Source organism: Periplaneta americana, chromosome 15 (genome assembly GCF_040183065.1).
Source record: "Periplaneta americana isolate PAMFEO1 chromosome 15, P.americana_PAMFEO1_priV1, whole genome shotgun sequence".
Taxonomy (NCBI): domain Eukaryota; kingdom Metazoa; phylum Arthropoda; class Insecta; order Blattodea; family Blattidae; genus Periplaneta; species Periplaneta americana.
In genome coordinates this window covers 41,501,922-41,521,759 of record NC_091131.1, presented here as the reverse complement: position 1 = coordinate 41,521,759, position 19,838 = coordinate 41,501,922, and the positions used below count along the sequence as shown (strand labels likewise).

The window sequence follows — 19,838 nt, the reverse complement described above, 5'->3', positions numbered from 1 at the left end:
GGAAAAGCTATATTGCGTTTTAGTACTCCGACGCCCACGGCCAAGACTATTTGGAATTTAATGGTCACTCACCGGCAGAGATATAATGCAACATCTCTATCTTGTTATTTTTTCTAGAACACGTAATTTTTACAAATCCCGTGTGAATATTCCCATAGGTGATAAACTGCTTAGCAATAAGGGCTAACTGAGAACAGCCATAAACTTTTTTTTTGTGAACCGGAGAACGGATGAATAAAAAGATAAAACCTCTGCTCTAGAGACCAAATCATATTGTATTAGACTAGACGGCAGTTCGGAAGGCGGTCGGCTGCTGTATGCGCCGTAGCATTTCTGGCATGTGACGTCACAAGCTTGTACAGCAGAACCAATCGGAATCAGTCTGTATCAAGTACTTCCCACGTTCGTTTGTTCACGTGTGAGTGTTTAAATACATTGAATAAGTAAAACTAACATTTACTGGGTGTGTAAGATAAATAAATGGGAGAAGAGACTGTAAAAAAAAAAAAAAAAAAAAAAAAAAACAAGTATTCCACAGGCAGGTGCGGAAAATATTGTTTAAGGTGTATAATTATTTTAAAAACGTTGACGAGCACAACGCTGCCGGCCATCTTGATGCTGGCTGCAACGTTGCCAACGTGCAAGAAACGACTGCAGAAGCATGTGGTGTGGGATTGAGAACTGTGCAAAGAATATTGTTAGTGAAGGAAAGAGGGTTTGTCTGGTGTCGTGCTTACAGTAATCAACGGCTAAGGTCATTATTGTCTTTTGATAATTTAAATTCTCTCCTGCGCTATTTGCATCGCACGTGCGCGTGAAGTACGATGTGGCAACGTTATACGCTTCCTTGCCCTCTCTATCTGTCTCTCTCGACGCAAACGCTAGCAGACTACCGCCTTCCGAATTGCCTTCGACTCTAACAGGTTTACTATTTTCCTGTACCATTATCCAAAGTTTACGGCACTTCAGTTCTTCTATCTCGTTATGCGGAACTGATGTCTGATTTGCGTTGCGTTATTTCATGATGGAGTGAAACTGAGAGATGATATAACTTCACAAATAGGCTATACATCCGGAAAAAAATTAAGTATATAGCCTATATATAAGCCATATACTTAATTATATATATATATATATATATATATATATATATATATATATATATATATAATGGATATTACGACGAAAACGAAGAGAAGCGACTAGAAGCATTTGAAATGAGGATATGGAGAAGAACGGATCGTGTCGAATGAACAGACAGAATAAGAAATGAAGCTTTGGTGGAAATAGTGGGTGAAGCTGAAACTGATCAGGAAGAGGAAAAGGAATTGGCTGCTGGGTCACTGACTGAGAAGAAACTGCCTATTGAAGGATGCACTGGAAGGAATGGTGAACGGGAGAAGAGTTCAGGGCAGAAGAAGAACCAGATGATAGACGACATTCAGATATGTGGATCATATGCGTAAACTAAAAGGAAGGCAGAAAATAAGAAAGATTGGAGAATTCTGGGTTTTTAATGAAAGACCTGCCTTTGGGCAGAACAGTATGAATGTGTAGGCCTATATATAAACATATATTATATAATGCAATAGCACCATATTTCAGTATACATTTTCGTTTAATCTAACATTTTACCAGCAGCCAGTAATGTTTAAAATATGTTGTTAAATATTGTTAGTCTTAAAAAAAATAAAATGTATCATTTCAAGACCAAGTGATCAATTATTATGATTCTTATACTGAAATGTATGTCTTTCAGCATTACCTTCAATGAAACGCATTATAAATTAATAATATGAATGTTTAACATAAATATTATGGGTCAGGAAGAAATATATCCGCTAGGTGGCCTTAAACTTTTGTTAGAGACTGTATTAATATTAGATTGTGCTGTGATAGCTGTATGTTAACAGACTCATCTACTACAATAATGACCACATGCTTCATTATTAGATTTAATTAAAATATTGCTGGAGTTTAGCCAAGATCCAAGATTCCAAGTAGCCTACATTATTTTGTTAGTTAAACTACGAAAGTTCTACATTTCTGTCCTCTTAATATAAGACGTGATAATACTTAAGACAGTCTAATTGCTTTTTACAGTGTACATCTCTCAGTCTTTCTGGCAATGTGTCTACGCTCAAAGAATATTTTAAACTAAAAAATGATATTCAGAAAAAAAAAAAAAAAAAAAAAAAAAAAAAAAAAAAAAAAAAAAAAAGGAACTGTGGTCCTTTCAACAAATGGCTATAAACAGAGTGTATAATGAAGAAACCACATAGTTTAAGAAACCCGAAGGATACTTTTCCTCTATAAATCAAAATAATATCATACCGACGAGAAACTAAATTGTTGTTGTCCGAAGACAGGTCTGGACCCCACAAATAACACCAACAAGGCATCACTCATGAGGCAACTAGGCCAGGAGATAATGGGGTAGAGTGGCCAGTTCCTTTCCCTCTCCATTGCATACATTGCCTATTAGCTACATATTACGCTAATCAGACTTCAGATGTATGCAAACAATAAAATTGTTCTTCCTCTGACACATATCGTCAAGTGAGATGTACTGCCTGATAATAGATGTATATATCAGTCAGAACTTTAATCGGAGGCTTGTGGAGTACGAATCATGAAATTCATAATAGTTTCGTAAATTATAAGCTTACTCGTATTTAGGTACAAGTACGATTATTTAGTCCTGACAGTCGCCGGCGATGTGCGCCTGGGTCAGGCGTGTCCATTTAGTTAGGCCAAGGGGTGTTTGGATTAGTTACTCGCTTGCCTTCGGAGCGATCGGATTTCATGCATGCGGTAGAGCGGTATGTTTCTAGTACAATTAAACTATACTGCATGTGCATTCCTTCACCGACCGCTTGCTCTTATCTCTACTCCGGAGCTCTCCCCACTACTCATATTACTTCCACTCTTTCGCGTCGCTGAGCTATCAGGGCTAAATAATCGATCTGTATATATTGTACAGAGTTGGGCAGATAAAACCGGCCCCATCTCATGTCATATGATTTGGAAAATAAATTATGTAGGGTATTGATTTCTTTTCTTTCTTTTTTCTTGAAAATGTAATTATGTTGTATATACTGTATCTTCCGCGTGTTTTGTGTCATTGTTGTTGCGCCATTGTTGCTTATAACCTCTTCTGGTTGCTGTTTAAAAGTCAGACGTTCTAAACACATGTAAAGAGTTGTTCTTTAAATAAGCATGACTTATTCAATACCAGAGCGAATATTCATTGTGGAGGCGCACGTACAGACCAGCTCTATTAAGGAAACACAACAATTATTCAGAGACAAATATCCGCTTCGCTCAGTACCAGCGAAAAGCAGCATTCAAGATTTGGTGCGAAAATGGCGTACGACTGGATCCATAAAAAATGTAACAAGGATCAGAACTCCTTCTGTCCGGACTCCTCAACTACGGTGCGAATTAATTAATTTATGACTAGGAGTCCTCGAAAGTCTACCACGAGATTGGCTCAACAGGTTCATGTGAGTAGGAGAACTTGCGGAATTGCATCCGCAGTATCACCCATGAGGAATTGACACGTGTTTTCATGAACCTGTTAAAACGTGTACAGAAGTGTCTAGATGCAGATGGAGGGCACTTCCAACATTTATTAAGAAGGTAAATGCATTTTATTTTCATTCCATTTGAAGTTTGTTTCAAATCATTAGTACCTATCAATGTCATAACACGGGCCGGTTTTATCTGCCCAACCCTGTAGTTCACGCTGAGAATGAATGCAACCATTTCTACAATAATGACACACATTGTCGTTAATGAATTCACTAATATTTAAACAAAAATTACACTAACACAGAAATCAATAACGAAAATGAACAGACTTTACAATAAATATACACTATATCAGTACAGAAATACATAATCAACTAATTTGTGTTCTGTTTTATCATGTCATTGATTTTGCGAAGGGCATAGGTAAGCCTCCACTCAACATTTTTACTGCATCCGTATTTTTCTATAAGATCCAGTCTCAGTGTTCGAAATTCTTCCTGTTTATCTATGATTGTAACGGCACCCATCAGAGGACATAAAATAATCTTTGAATGATCTGGAATGAAATTTATCTGCAATGTTCCGTTGGAGAGCAGCATCACAACGGATTTTTCATAGCGAGCCCAATCGCACAGGAAGGGCAGACGTGTGAAGCAGTCAGGGTCTTCGACCGGTATGGAAGCTCCTGTTTTTGTTAGTGTTGCCATGTAGTCTTGAAAGAGACCGAACAGCCTCATTTTCTTCTTCAAATCTGTATCATAATTATTGATTGTGAAATATTTTTCGGAACCCTTGCTATCTATATATTGAAAATTATTTCCATTTGGCAAGAGAATAAGTTTAGTAGAATCTTTGAACACCACCCCTATGCTGTTATCGCATAGTTTATACGCAAAGCCGTATTTATCCGAATAATCTATCCAGCAACTAATCCAGATCAGGGGATGCGCTGCAGGATCTTCAGCTTCGTCTGAAAGATTCTCGTTCTTTTCCGTAGGGTTAGATTGCAGAACATTCAGTAACTGCTGCTTTAAATTTTTCAGGAAGTAATGTCCCTCAAAAGAAGGGAATTTTTCTGCAGTTAGCTTGATACTCTGTTCCTGGTATGTACTTCCATTTGTACTGTTTGAAATGTTAGATGTAGGCCTAATAACTTCTAAAAGCGGCTTTCTTTTAGTGTTCATAGGCAGCTCTGATATATTAAATTGGGGAGTCATGACAAGGCACGACACAGGAAGACAAGATGGAGTATAGCCATCTACGAAATATGTTTCTCGATTGAGCTCATTCGCAGTAGGTCTCTTGGCGGGGTCTTTAACAAATATTTTCTTCAGCATTTCTGCTGCATGTACATTCATAGTTGGTGGAAAAGCATACTCACAACGTCTTATACGACGGTACGTTTCTCGTACGGTTTTTGTTTCAAATGGCGGTTTTCCTACAAGAAGAGTGAAGACAATGCAACCTATAGACCATATATCCACTTCGCTACCGTGTCCTCTCTTTTCTATAACCTCTGGTGCAATATAATTCGGTGTACCACAAATAGTTTTCTTTCTTTCCCCATTTTCAATCCTAGTCGAAAGTCCAAAATCTCCTATTTTTATTTTCATTTGATTACTTATAAATAAATTTCCAAGTTTAAGATCCCTATGTATTACTCCATTCGCGTGTAAATAGGCGACACCAGAAAGCACTTGTATCATATAATATCTCACCTCTGGATCTGTAAGATATCTGCGTCTCTTGTGGAGTTGTACCATAGATCGTTTCCTACACAGCTCGAGTACGATATGGACATAGTTTTCATTTTCAAAGAAGCTGTAGAACTCAACTATATGCTCATGTTTAATCGTTTTGTGTATACTGATTTCCTGGACGATCTTTTCCTTCATATGGTGCTTCTGCAACACTTCTTTGGAGACGAACTTTCCTGCAAATACATCGCCGTTTTTAGTGTTGATTATTTCAAAACAACTTCCAAATGCACCTTTTCCTAAAAACGCTCCTCTCTTGTATTGCACATTGTGAGTAGGATCGCAAATTAAATCTGGAAACACACATTTTTGCTTCTTCGAATGCTCGGTCATTGTAATATTATAATAACATTAATCGAAATGTAATAAACAATAAGACGTTATTCGAACTTTCCAGACTTTCGTGTGCAATTGTTTGTTTTTCAATTTTTTGTCGTAAGATGTCGCACTTCGTTTTATTGGCCTACCTTGTTCATTGAAATTTCATGAAACGTATGTTGCATGTCGTGCGTTCTTTTACAAATCACATTATTATGAACTGAAGTGTCGTAATATTGTAAGTTTCTCAGTCTTTTCTGCGTAAATAGGCTATTGTCTCTTTCTCGACTCGATTTTTTTTTCAGCTTAGAGTGTAGTAAAATATATTTTGGAACATGATAGAGATATAGCTCTAAACATTTTTGCTAAAAGAATATTATAAAAACTTGTCGAGAGATATATGTGTGAAGAATGTCACCAAAATAAAATTACATACTGATATTATTATAATGAAATTCTAATTCCTACACGAAAAACCATGAAACAAAATTACCATTGATAATGATTTTCAACCATGGATAAAAGCCAGGGACAATTAACTGGCCTTTTGCCCTCTGATTAAGGGGAGTCATTGAAAATGTTCAAAGTAGCGAATTTGAGGTACTGCAAAGAAATATGCATTTTCAGTCTTTTCCATTTTTTTTTCAATCATAAGATTTTTAAACACATTATAGACCTCTGTATTTTCAGATTAATGCTTGAAAATATATTCGAACACTTAAATATTCAATTTCATCAGAAAAATATTGTACCATACTAAACAGGGCAATAGGAATACATATGTAGTATGTGAAATATCATTACAAATAATTTATCAGCATATCAATAACAACCTCATAAAATTACTTACAAAAACACTCCCAAAAATAATATACACTTATGAAAAAATATATATAAAAAATAAATAAAAAATTATTGGATTAACAATATTTCCACCGTTACAATTACATATATATAAACACCAAATATAAACATTTACATAGAGATAAAAAATTTTACAGGAGAAAAAGTTCGTCCAAATGGCTGGACTCTGGAAGAGTACCCAAAACGCTCATTGCATTTCCGCGTTGAATAGCAATACTTAAGCGTTGACGCAAATAAGTAGTCCAACGGCGATCACCAGTAATGGAGATCAAAATTTGGCCGATTTGAGATACCAAAACTTTAGCGTCATGACTCCAAGGACCGAAGGTCTCCACAGCAAATGGGACAAAGATATAATTGTCTAAAAGATGAGCGTATTTATTGACTTTCTTCTTCACGGCTAATTCAGCAGCAGATGCTGCGTGTCTGGAGGTATTCGGCAAGTGAGATGGAGCTAGAGTGTCAACGCAAGTGGAGTCCCAAATTAAAGATTTTCCTCTAGACCATGGAATTAAGGTAAGACCATCGGGTCGTTTACCATCTGCGCGACTAATACCTGGTGGTTCCAAAAGAGACGGGATGCCACAAGAAGTCAGAGATCTTTTAATGTTAGATAGTAGTATATTAGATAGAAAACATATTCTGAAAGTACAGCTTACAACCGCCGACAAATCACATTTAATATATATAATTGAATAATAGTTAAGAATACGATAATTCATATTATCATTTTATAATAGGGTCCAGATTAAAACGTAATCCGACAAGAAATATGACTATCAGTACTGTATAGTAATATCACAATCTAGTATATACAGTCACGAAGCTTCAGTTGTTGAGGGTGCTAGGAACAATAGACTGTGCCGGTACTATTTCGCATTGTCTGTGATGAGGCGATAGTAGCGATCCTAGTGGTTAGCAACTGTCTATGGATGCATATTCCCTACGTATTGAGCTTCGTGACTGTATATACTAGACTGGACTGTGGTAATATAGTCAGTCATATGGACATATCATATAGCTTATGTTGTCTGCTTTTGTAAAACATCCTTGTATAATAATACCTGATTTTGGGAAATTTTATTTTAACTGTAGTACAATATCCTACATATTTTCGGAGTGTTCAAAAGTCAGGACACTTTAGAAATGGTTGAAACTTTGTTGCAAATGAAATTTATATAGAAACAAATATATAATTTCATTGATAAAAATAATGTTTTTTTTTTTAATTGTAGTAGGTGTTAGGTTACGTTCATTTTCGATTTTTCCCTTCAGAATCCTCTAGTAATAATAATAATAATAATAATAATAATAATAATAATAATAATAATAACAATAATAATAATAAAAGGTAAAGGTAAAGGTATCCCCGTAACAGGCCATGAAGGCACTTGGGGGCATGGAGGTAGAGCCCCATGCTTTCCATGACCTCGGCACTAGAATGAGGTGGTGTGGTCGGCACCACGCTCTGACCGCCTTTTAACCCCCGGGAAAGACCCGGTACTCAATTTTATAGGAGGCTGAGTGAACCTCGGGGCCCTTCAATAATAATAATAATAATAATAATAATAATAATAATAATAATAATAATAATTGATTGCTAGACCAAAGATACATATTGTTTTTTATTTAAAAATTACTCTAGCACCCACAAAAACAGTACATACTCCTGCTAAGAGGGAATTACATAACATTTTAAGACAATTATTATATTAACAGAATAAAAAGTAAAAAGAGAAAAACAAAAACACAGATATAACAGTAATTGAAACTTTATATTTTCTCCCTAAACAATAATTTTAAGACCACCTCTGTGGGGTAGGGGTCAGCATTCTGGTCTGTTACGCAGAGGGCCCGGGTTCGATTTCCGGTCGGGTTGAATTTCCTGGTTGAGGTTTTTCAGGGTTTTTCCTCAACCGTAAGGCAAATGCCAGGAAATTCGGGCCACAACATCCCTGAATATCACCGGCCTCATTCATCACCGAAATCATATTCATCAATCATACAGGCCTTCGGATTTCAATCAAAGAATAACTCGCGATGTGACCAAAGATGTTAAAGCGCGTATAAATAACAGCGAGGAAAAAAATAATAATTTTAATTGATTTTTTAAAATAAGGAGCATTAGCAAATTGAATGTTCGGTAATTTAGTTGTTACCTTGTCCCTTCATATGGAATGGCGAAAATCGGAGTCATACGAGTGGCCAACAGGTCAGTATAGACTATATATAGGCCTACTTTGGAACAAATCAAAATTTTACAAGATTACAAATTTTTTTGGCTGGATTCCATTAATACCGTCTCATTCCGTAGTCGTCTACTGACAACTAAACTCCGTATTCTACCCTCATCCCTACCGTACACGTGCGTCTGTTTTGTGTATTCCGGTTTTCAGTGGTGTTCATGCTAGAGTAGTAGCTACACAATTCGAACTCGTTTGCGATGTATGACAACATTTCAGAGGTGCAACGGCACGCCACTGCTTGTAGGAGTGGCTATCTCTGTCTTACATACATTCTAGCATAACAATGGAAGGGAAGTGAAGTACTGACTATAAACACAATTTCAAAATATGACGGAATTAATGGAATTGATTGTATATGGAATAATAGAATCAGGATGTTTATCGGTCGCGATATGGGAGATAATTGGAAGGAAGCGTCTATTTCTAGTTTGACCGCTGGCAAGGAAAAACCCAAATCCGGTAAGAAAACCTGCCTAGAGCATTCTGATGCACTGTCTTGGGCTTATAACTGCTGTCTCTACTGTCCCTAGGTACATTCAAAGAAGCTGAAATGTCCACTAGGGACAGAATTTAATACTTCTCTCGTATTTGCTGCTATAACACCAAAAATGGATTTTCATGGCCTTCAAGGATCTAAAAAAAATCTCGAGTTCTTTGTTCATATAGCCGTGATGATGTGATCATCACATTTTCTTCCATTCTTCTTTTCGCCATTTCAAAAATGTTATATAAAACTCTGAAAAATCGATTTATCAAGTAAGGACGCACATAAATTACTGGGGTCCATACCTGTGGAGTAACGGTCAGCGCGTCTGGCCGCGAAATCAGGTGGCCCGGGTTCGATTTCCGGTCGGGGCAAGTTACCTGGTTGAGGTTTTTTCCGGGGTTTTCCCTCAACCCAAGATGAGCAAATGCTGGTTAACTTTCGGTGCTGGACCCCGGACTCATTTCACCGGCATTATCACATCCATCTCATTCAGACGCTGAATAACCTAAGATGTTGATAAAGCGTCGTAAAATAACCTACTAAAATAAAAAAAAATAAATTACTGGATGCTTATTTACTCGGAAATAACTTCAGGCCCCTACTTCAATTGCAATAAACAGCACAAAAGAACATCGGTTGTAACGATATGAATATAGCCTTGTTGGTTGGCTGCACTCTTAGTAAGGACGAGGCTGATTTAAAAAGAAAAAGAATGGCTTCGGGGCAGAACCGGAACTGTCTGGTCCGGTCACGAACAGAGGTCGGAGCAGCTCCCGTCGTGAAAAGGCAGAACGTGCTTTGAGCCAAGGAAAATAGATCTATTCTACTTTCTTTGCATTGAGCTTGGATAACTTTTGAAAGAAAGGTTTGCAACTAATATGCTAAAAAGTCATGTTCCTGAACACAACCACGCTATGCACGGCATTTACTTTTATTTTCTATTTTATTAATTTAATTTTGTTTACTTTTTGTTATTTACTTAATTAATTAATTGAATTTTTGTATACTTTATTCAATATTTATTTTTACTTTTTATTTATGTCATTTTTGTCGTTTTTAAATGTTGTTTTTCACCTTTATTTAGACTGTTTATCATCACCATCATCATGAAGCAATTAGGAGTTAGACCCATTGACATGTTCAGATCCTGTGATGCAGGGTTGCCAGATTTTTGTAACAAAAATTCACAATAATATCTTTGAAGGTCATCTTTTAGAGGGAAAAATCGCTCCAATATTTTAATTTCGCACGTCACACTATCTTTTATAGTTGTAGAGACAATATAATGCCAATACAACCAGTTTTGTTTCTCTGTGCGCCAGCGTTTAGTTCCACTTTCAAGCGCTAGAGGTTAGTGTAATCGAGCATACGCTAAGATAATAATTGAGAATAGAGTTGAGACACAGGATCCAAACATCGCCTACCTTATTGCATAATCCAGTAACGCTTTGCTTCAAATAAATTCAAGTTAACAGCTTTTCCTTATTTCTCAGTGACAAACTAGTTGTAATAATAATATTTTATATTTCAGATATAATAAATTATATTATAAAATAATATAATACATTATAAAATTAAGTATCGAATTCGTTTAATATTTGTATATAATATAATATAGGTATATGGTTTTACTTCTCGTAAGAAGAATGGACACTTCGCGTCGGTACCTTTGATGTAGCCGGACTGATTTCAATGACCTTCAAGCCAGCTAGAGCGTGAGATTCTGCTTTCTCCCTAGAGTTGGCGCTGACATCACACCAGCCAGCAGTCGACACAGCGGAAATGTAACACATATAATTAATACATCTAGGTACATTATGTACTCAAATAAAATAAATTGGATCCATAAAATATTAAATCCGTCATTAACTGTAACGTCTAGACTCTAGAGTTCCTTTATAATGAGAGTTGAGACGTTGACCCAAACAACAATTAAAATATGTAATGATTTGATAGCGCTGAAAATGGAAAAACAAAACTCTTACGAGAAGTAAAACCATATACCTATATTATATTATATACAAATATTAAACGAATTCGATACTTAATTTTATAATGTATTATATTATTTTATAATATAATTTATTATATCTGAAATATAAAATATTATTATTACAACTAGTTTGTCACTGAGAAATAAGGAAAAGCTGTTAACTTGAATTTATTTGAAGCAAAGCGTTACTGGATTATGCAATAAGGTAGGCGATGTTTGGATCCTGTGTCTCAACTCTATTCTCAATTATTATCTTAGCGTATGCTCGATTACACTAACCTCTAGCGCTTGAAAGTGGAACTAAACGCTGGCGCACAAAGAAACAAAACACAGGAAAATTCGCTCAGTGTCCATTCTTTATAATCCCTATTCGCTGATACAACCTTTTGTAAATGCTACTTCCTCCTGCTCCAGAGCAACGATCATCTGCTCTAGTTTTGATAAAAAATAAAAAAGAATGTGTGATAGTTTAACTTTACATCGCCAAGTAGCCATCATACCTTGTGAATAATTTCCCACACAATAAGCAATAATAAAATAACTTATATTTCCTCATAAATGACGAAGTGGGGATGGGAAAGCCCCTTCGAATACACGTGAAGGCGTAACAGAAATTGTTTGACATAGAAGGTGAGTCACGTGGTTTCAATTATCGTATAATCGCAAGCAAATCATTGGCTTAGGACTCGAAACCCATGTCATGCCAAATAAAAATTCAAAGGAAAACAAACGAAAAAGATAGATGTTTAAAAATGACAAGTAGTTTCCATCCGCCCAAATTTCACTCTCCAAAATTTCTAGTAGTCCAAACTGTGTAATAATATAATTTCGCCTAATAAATTTAATGAAGGAGGAGCCAGAGTGGAAGTGGGCTACTACATAATTAGTATCATGTAATGCAATATCAATTGATAAATTGAAAAATATTCTTATGAATAATTTTATCTTGGCAAGATAATGTTATTATTTAACGAACTTCATTAGTCGCTAACAGGGCCCCGTAGTAGTCCAATCCACGACTTTTTGCCCAAGTTGGCAATCTTGCTATAATGCATCAAAGTCTGTTGAGAGGTTGACCTTGACTTCTTCTTCCACGGGGGTAACATTTCAGGATTAAATGTGGCAATTGTTTATGAACTTTATTTGATATATCCTTTCTTTTTTACTTTTTCTCCTTCAACGAATTAATCTTGTCGTCTTAGCTATACTGTTTATACATGTGATCACGAACCAACCCCAATTGGTTGTGTATATCACGATAAGATTTGTATGACCAATAATTTCAATGCTGTACAATAATAGCAACTCACAAAATTCGTAATTTCAGGATCGCAATCAGGCCAACTGATTGACGCCGATACACCGGTATTTGAAAGAGGCTGAAAAAACAACCAACCTGTAAAAAATAAATGAAGTTAGCCGAATTTGGGATACTATGAAAACTGAATTGATGCCAGTCTTATAAATAATTGGACCTCTAGGCTATAAACCACAACGACTGGCATAAAACATGTCATAACTACTAGGACACGGATATCTTGTAAATATCAGATATTATATAACGTGATAAAACTCGTAGAAAAAAAAATCACTATCTCTGAATCTGGTTTTGAAGCTGAATGTAACCTAGAATTGTTCAATAATAATAATATTAATAATAATAATAATAATAATAATAATAATACTTGCTTACTTATTGGCTGTTAAGGAACCCGGAGGTCCATTGCCGCCCTCACATAAGCCCGCCATTGACCCCTATCCTGAGCAAGATTAATCCAGTCTCTACCATCATATCCCACCTCCCTCAAATCCATTTTAATATTATCTTCCCATCTACGTCTCGGCCTCCCTAAAGGTATTTTTCCCTCCGGCCTCCCAACTAACACTCCATATGCATTTCTAGATTCGCTCATACGTGCTACATGCAATGCCCATCTCAAGCGTCTGAATTTAATGTTCCTAATTATATCAGGTGAAGAATACAATGCGTGCAGCTCTGCGTTGTGTAACTTTCTCCATTCTCTTGTAACTTCATCCCTCTTAGCCCCAAATATTTTCCCAAGAACCTTATTCTCAAACACTCTTAATCTCTGTTCCTCTCTCAAAGTGAGAGTCCAAGCTTCATAACCATATAGAACAACCGGTAATATAACTGTTTTATAAATTCTAACTTTCAGATTTTTTGACAGCAGACTAGATGATAAAAGCTTCTCAACCGAATAATAACACGCATTTCCCATATTTATTCTGCGTTTAATTTCCTCCCGAGTGTCATTTATATTTGTTACTGTTGCTCCAAGATATTTGAATTTTTCCACCTCTTCGAAGGATAAATCTCCAATTTTTATATTTCCATTTCGTACAATATTCTGGTCACGAGACATAATCATATACTTTGTCTTTTCGGGATTTACTTCCAACCCTATCGCTTTACTTGCTTCAAGTAGAATTTCCGTGTTTTCCCTAATCGTTTGTGAATTTCCTCCTAACATATTCACGTCATCCGCATAGACAAGAAGCTGATGTAACCCGTTCAATTCCAAACCCTCAGTGTTATCCTGAACTTTCCTAATGGCATATTCTAGATAATAATAATAATAATAATAATAATAATAATAATAATAATAATAATAATTTGTGAAATGGCACATCCTTTAACATATTATAATATTATCCATCAATCATCAGCAAGAACATATGCGTACTAATGAAGAAAACAGTACTTTTGAGTACCGGTACGTGAACCATGGTACAAAGGTTCTTGAGTAAAATAACAGACAGTCGACGATACGCTATCTTCAATTATTTTTTAAAAGTTCACTTAATTTCAACTTGGTTTATTAAAAGCTGCAAAGACAAAATACAAACAAATGTACAGTAGTAGTATATATATCGAGATTTCAGTGCCTTTGATATCTTCAGATTGCCCTTCTCCATTCTTTTCTATTGTCCCATAGGTTATCTTTCAAATTCCTTGTTGTCATCACTGCTGTTACTGTATCTCGCAATAATAATAATAATAATAATAATAATAATAATAATAATAATAATAATAATAATAATAATAATAATAATAGTAGTAGTAGTAATAATAATAATAATAATAATAATAATAATAATAATAATAATAATGTCGAAATGATGAAAATTGGCTTTCGAGATGGAAGAAATTGATTTTGTGGAATTCTCATTCAAGTGCGCTTGTACCATACCGCTGCAGGAATCTGGTCAGGTGATAAGTGTTACGTTATTTTGTTATTGGCAGCTTCGAGATTTGCATCACTTGACGATCTATGTTATTCATTTTTAATGAGATAATTACTATAGTTATGAATCAGGGTGCAAAACATGATCGTGATCTATTTTAGGGATACATTTCACAATGAAATATTCACACATTCAGTGATTGAAGCATTGTTTCTTAATCACTATGTATTTCACCTGAGAGCACTTTTTAAGTTCATCTCGAAAATAAAAAGGAACCATGATCATAAGCATAACAGTCAATTTCGTGAATACAGTTCTGGGATTTGGAATAGGCCCATGAAAACAACCCCCTACATCACTAGTTCATGATTAGACAATTTTTATTCTACTCATTAGATTTTCCTAATAGGCCTACTCACTTTCAATAACAGCATACTGAGATCTGATAACACAGAGGTGTCACGAAAACATTTCACAGTATTATCGCCGCGCCCTCATGGTTAACATGTCGGCATCATACAATAACGTGCGGTGTGCTTTAAAAAAAAATTGCTGGCCGATTGTTGCTCTGTAGGTTTCACTCTAAGCGTCACGTTGTCACGTCTACTTCTTCAATAAGAATAAGGTCTAGTTTGTTATATTGTTAAATGGCTATTATTATTATTATTATTATTATTATTATTATTATTATTATTATTATTATTATTATTTCATATAGAGTACGTTGACATTCTTAACTCTTAATAATAACTCTTTAATAATAATTTTTAATCACATACCTTAATGTTCGTCCTCAGCACAAGACATTGCAACCTCGGTTTTAGTCCACGTGGATTAGACAAGTAGGTGTCATTTAATAATGGAAGCAGCTTATTGGTTACAATATTGAAATTGAGGCGAGTGATGGGAGCGGCGACTTAAGAAATTGAAAACAATAATGCAATTAAATTTCAAAGACCTGCCGAATGTTAACTATGAGAGCGCGGCGATAATAGTCCTTATCATCTAACGTCTAACCACTACTTCAGCTGAGGAGAGGCAGCGCTACATAAAGGCGAAATAGGCTGTCGCTAGGGCCTAGCGCCTGAAAGAGCATCGCGACTACGAATATTTAAGATTTGATTTTTCATTCAGATACCTATTACATTTCCTTTTATTTACGCGTTTTTTCTTCTTCTATTTCCACATTCGTATTTATTTTCATCCTTAATGGAATATAATAATAATTGACACCAGAGTGCACTCGATCGGCTTTCTTGGAACTCGTATTTTCGCTCCTCCACGCGCACATTCGATCAATAATGACGAAATACTGTATTATAAATATTGATAAAACTGAAATAATTATCACAGATTAATTTATTAAATTTTAAATGTTCAAAACACGTTATACAACGCCGATAAATGTATATTTTCTTGAATTATAAAGTTTATAAATATTCCATTGCCTAATAATAATAATAAATGTAAAATTAACTCACATTGTCACTCAGTATAAATAATTCTAATGAGCCATATTTATGTTACAAGCAGTATCACAGATACTTTCCCAAGAGAGTTATAACTTTTTTTTTTAAGTTTACCGTGTTATGTTTTCTTGTAATGTCCGGGAGAGAACGCGACAGAGGTAAAAAAAAATTAGAATCAAGCCATTTAAATAAAAAATAGGCGGTGACAGAGCAATTGACGAAGCAGTTGTGGTACAATGTTGAATAAGATCGATGAAACAGTGCTCGTACCTGAATATTCTGCGAGAAGTGATGATTTGATCCTTCAAGAACCCCCCCTTCTTCAAATAAATGTGAGTACAATCAATCTAATGAAAGTAAACAGTGACACAGGTGTGCGTCTTCTAATGAAAACGTTAATGCAACAGGTTCAATTAGTTCAGTATGCACTTTTGATAGCGCTGACCCTGGCAATTGGCCACATCCAATTCAAAACCACAAAAGGCTGCAAATTGTCGAAAAAAACTCGTTCGAGAAGAAAATGCTGTTTCCATTGGACATCAATAAGAGACACTTTTTCACCTATCCACTATTTCAGGATTTTAAGCAATAAAGAAAAACAGGATCGTCGTTGGCTTGTAGCCTATATTCTACAAATATTTTATATTACTACTTCTGTTATTATTACAGTTATTATTATTATTATTATTATTATTATTATTATTATTATTATTATTATTATTATTATTATCCGGGGAGGCCCTCCATGTCCTTGTGTGGTCAAAAAAGTATGTATGTGATCCACAGTTTAATTCCTCTCCCGACAGATCGCGGCCCTGTAAGGCCCGTGTGGCGTGGGTCGTGTAAATGAACCTACAAGGGAGAGGTTAAACTCAGGGAAAGAAAGAGAATTATTATTATTATTATTATTATTATTATTATTATTATTATTATTATATTCATATAGGGCCTTAAATATAGGTTTGCCTAGGGCCACGCAAATCCTAGCGCCGCTACTGCAGCTGAGAGCACTTTTAAAATAAATCTATATCTGGCTAGTAAATTATTTCATAAAGAAGGCATTTTTACACGTCAATTGAGTACATGTTAATAAGAATCGTCTGTTTTATAATTTTCAATCAACTAATTTGCTTTAATAAATCAAATCGTTAACTTATAGTAAACACAATGTTATTCACGGAGTTCCCGTCCCAATATCTGACAGCTACCTCAAATACAAATAATATGTCATCAACTCATCACTACCATAACGTTATACAGCGATACAGTATTCTTAGTGCAGCTGATAGCTGCCAGTGTATTCTATTCATCATCTAAAAACTAAAAGGCAACGTTTCAAGTTCTTTCCTTGTCTGTACACGTATGGTGTACTCCCCTCACTTCCCTCCCTACATTCCGTCACCAAACAACTCTTCTATCGTATGTATAAAGGAAGAATAGTGGTGAAAAGTTATAATGTATTACAGATAATTATTCTCACAACCATATGAAATATCTCGCAATAATAGGTTATTGTTAGCGTCATTTTATTTTCACATAAATGAGTTTCGTAGTATATAATAATTATTGTTGTTAGAATAGAGGGGGAATCGGAGAGATAAAATAGTTAACGGAAACGGATCATGCTCCTCCTTCAGCCAATCACAAGCTGTGTAGGAAAAATACCAAACACACTGCGCATGCTCGAGCTTTGTTGTTGACGTTACTTAAATGTTTTCAAAATCTGGAACAGCTATTCTAGTAGTGAAGACGCAAGAGATATAGTTGTTTTGTGAGAAGCAAATTGAGTTTTAAAATGTCTGAAAGTCATTTTGACGAATACGAGCATTACAATTTTGAATACGATAAGCATATTTACTCAGGTCATAGTGGCAAACAGCGAAGCAAGAAAGAAGCTAGTGAACATACCAATCATTATGATCCCAGTGGACATTCTCGCAAAATTGTGACAAAGTTACAGAATACCGAACAAAATAAGAAAATGGACAACTCCAAGGCGCCACAAAAGAGCTAAGAAAGGACTTGTGATCCGAAACGCTTCGGAAATACAAGAACTTTGGAACATTATGGCGACGAAATTCTGGTTTTGTGATATGGTGAAGTACAGTTCCGGTGATAAATATGAACATTGTACTTTTGAGTTGGCAGTTTTAAAGTGGTTACAGTTGCATTTTACGTACATGTTGTGTCATAGACCACAAAGGACATACCATCCAGCGTTGATCCATCGACCAGCTCGATGATAACTTTTTTTTTATTCCTAAAGGCTTCTGTGATATTCTAGTTATATCTTGAGTTTATGAATATTTTACACTTCGCGCCTGAAGGATTTTAGATTTTATTAAAAAATTGAAATTTTTGTCCAGCTAATAATTTTCAGTGATTTATCAGATTAACTAGTTTCTGCATGTAGCTTAATTTATCTAGAATAAAATAAATTCTTGTGTGACTTAAATTTTTGGTTGTGAAAATATTCATACATTTCAGGTATTGCTGTGAAACGACTGTGTTACAGTATGATTTTAATCTGTAGACTGGGTAAACGTTACTGGTTCAAACAGATTTTAAAAATCAGAAGTGAAGCTTTTTGTTACATTTGGGGTCACCATCCTACTTGCTGAATAGGAAAAGGTTATTTATTTGAGACGTCTCATAAAATTTGGGTGAAGTACTTTACAACAAATTTTCTCATGCTTCGAGAGCGTAACTCATCTCAACATCCCCCATATGTAATTTAAATTGTGCTTTCAATAAAATGTATGTACAAACTTGATATTTTATGTGTATTTTCTATTGTGCTTTCATCTGTGAGATAATTTTTTTATTATTATGAAATGTAGCACTGATCTGAGAACTGCAGTGTGGTGAAGTTTTTTTTTTTTATGACATTCATTGTGCACTTTTCTGTCTTTGTTGTTTCAGATAATCTGAGAATGTTATAGGAAGTTCTCGAACTTCATACGAACGTTGTGAAAGTTTTTATAAACTTTTTTTTTTCGTAAATATCTGAACTTTAAATTGTATTGCGAATTATGAACATTTGTCTGCAAAGTTGCAGTTATTGAAAAGATATAGAAATCATTCAGAAAAATCTGAAAAGTTATAAAAAAAATCTTGCTTTGAAAGTTTGCTGAGAATTTTACCTTATTTCGGACAGTACACACATTGAGTGTGTTTGTGAATTTTGGTATAATTGAAAGTATGTTGATATTTAGTCCAGTGTACAATATGTTTCAGGCGTATTACTATCATGATAATTTCAGAACACTTGTTAATTAAATTGAAGTGAATTATCTATATAATTCCATCGGAGATTTATCTTATCACAAATAGTGGTTACCGGTTTTCTGAGAATAGACCTATGAATGATTCATTTTACCATATTTTAATTTAATCTTAAACTTCTTTGCCATTATCTATATATTTTCATAAAATAGAATTTCAAGTATGAAGTTATTTCGCAAATTTCTTGCATGTTAAAAAGTATTGAAACTTATTAGGTACCAAACTAAAATTCATTAAATTTATTTCTGAATTAAGCACTAAGTTACATGCATGTTACGAGATATAGTTGGCCGTAAGTTTATTTAATTTTTTTTTTTAATTTTAGTGTAGGCGTTTTATATAAATTTACCACTGTAATATGAGACAAACCTAGACTTTCAGTCTAGCACCGAGCAAAAAAATAAGTAAGTAACCATTTCTGCTCCACACTGCATAATATATTGCAAATACGGGTTAGAAGGATTAATAAGATGAGGTTCGTGCCTAGTAAAAATTGAAATACAGTATTATATTGACTCTCGATGAGGATTAGTCAGTTTAAAATTTCAGCGAATCCAAAGTGAGTTTTGCGTAATATAATACAGCTATGTTTGAGAACGTTTACTCGACTTATTGTGTTTTCTTTACATTCCTCTATTTCCTCGTACTGTCTTTGTGATGAATCCATAAATTTGATAA

General features: G+C 34.8%; 1 protein-coding gene and 1 pseudogene across 3 annotated transcripts in view; one reads left to right on the top strand and one right to left on the bottom strand.

Moving 5' to 3' along the window:
* The window catches only part of LOC138714818 (scoloptoxin SSD14-like), a 270,565-nt gene that overhangs the window by 211,992 nt on the left and 38,735 nt on the right, over positions 1–19,838 (top strand). The gene's annotated exons all lie outside the window — the stretch shown is intronic.
* LOC138715591 (serine/threonine-protein kinase PLK1 pseudogene) lies at positions 3,909–5,715 on the bottom strand (annotated as a pseudogene).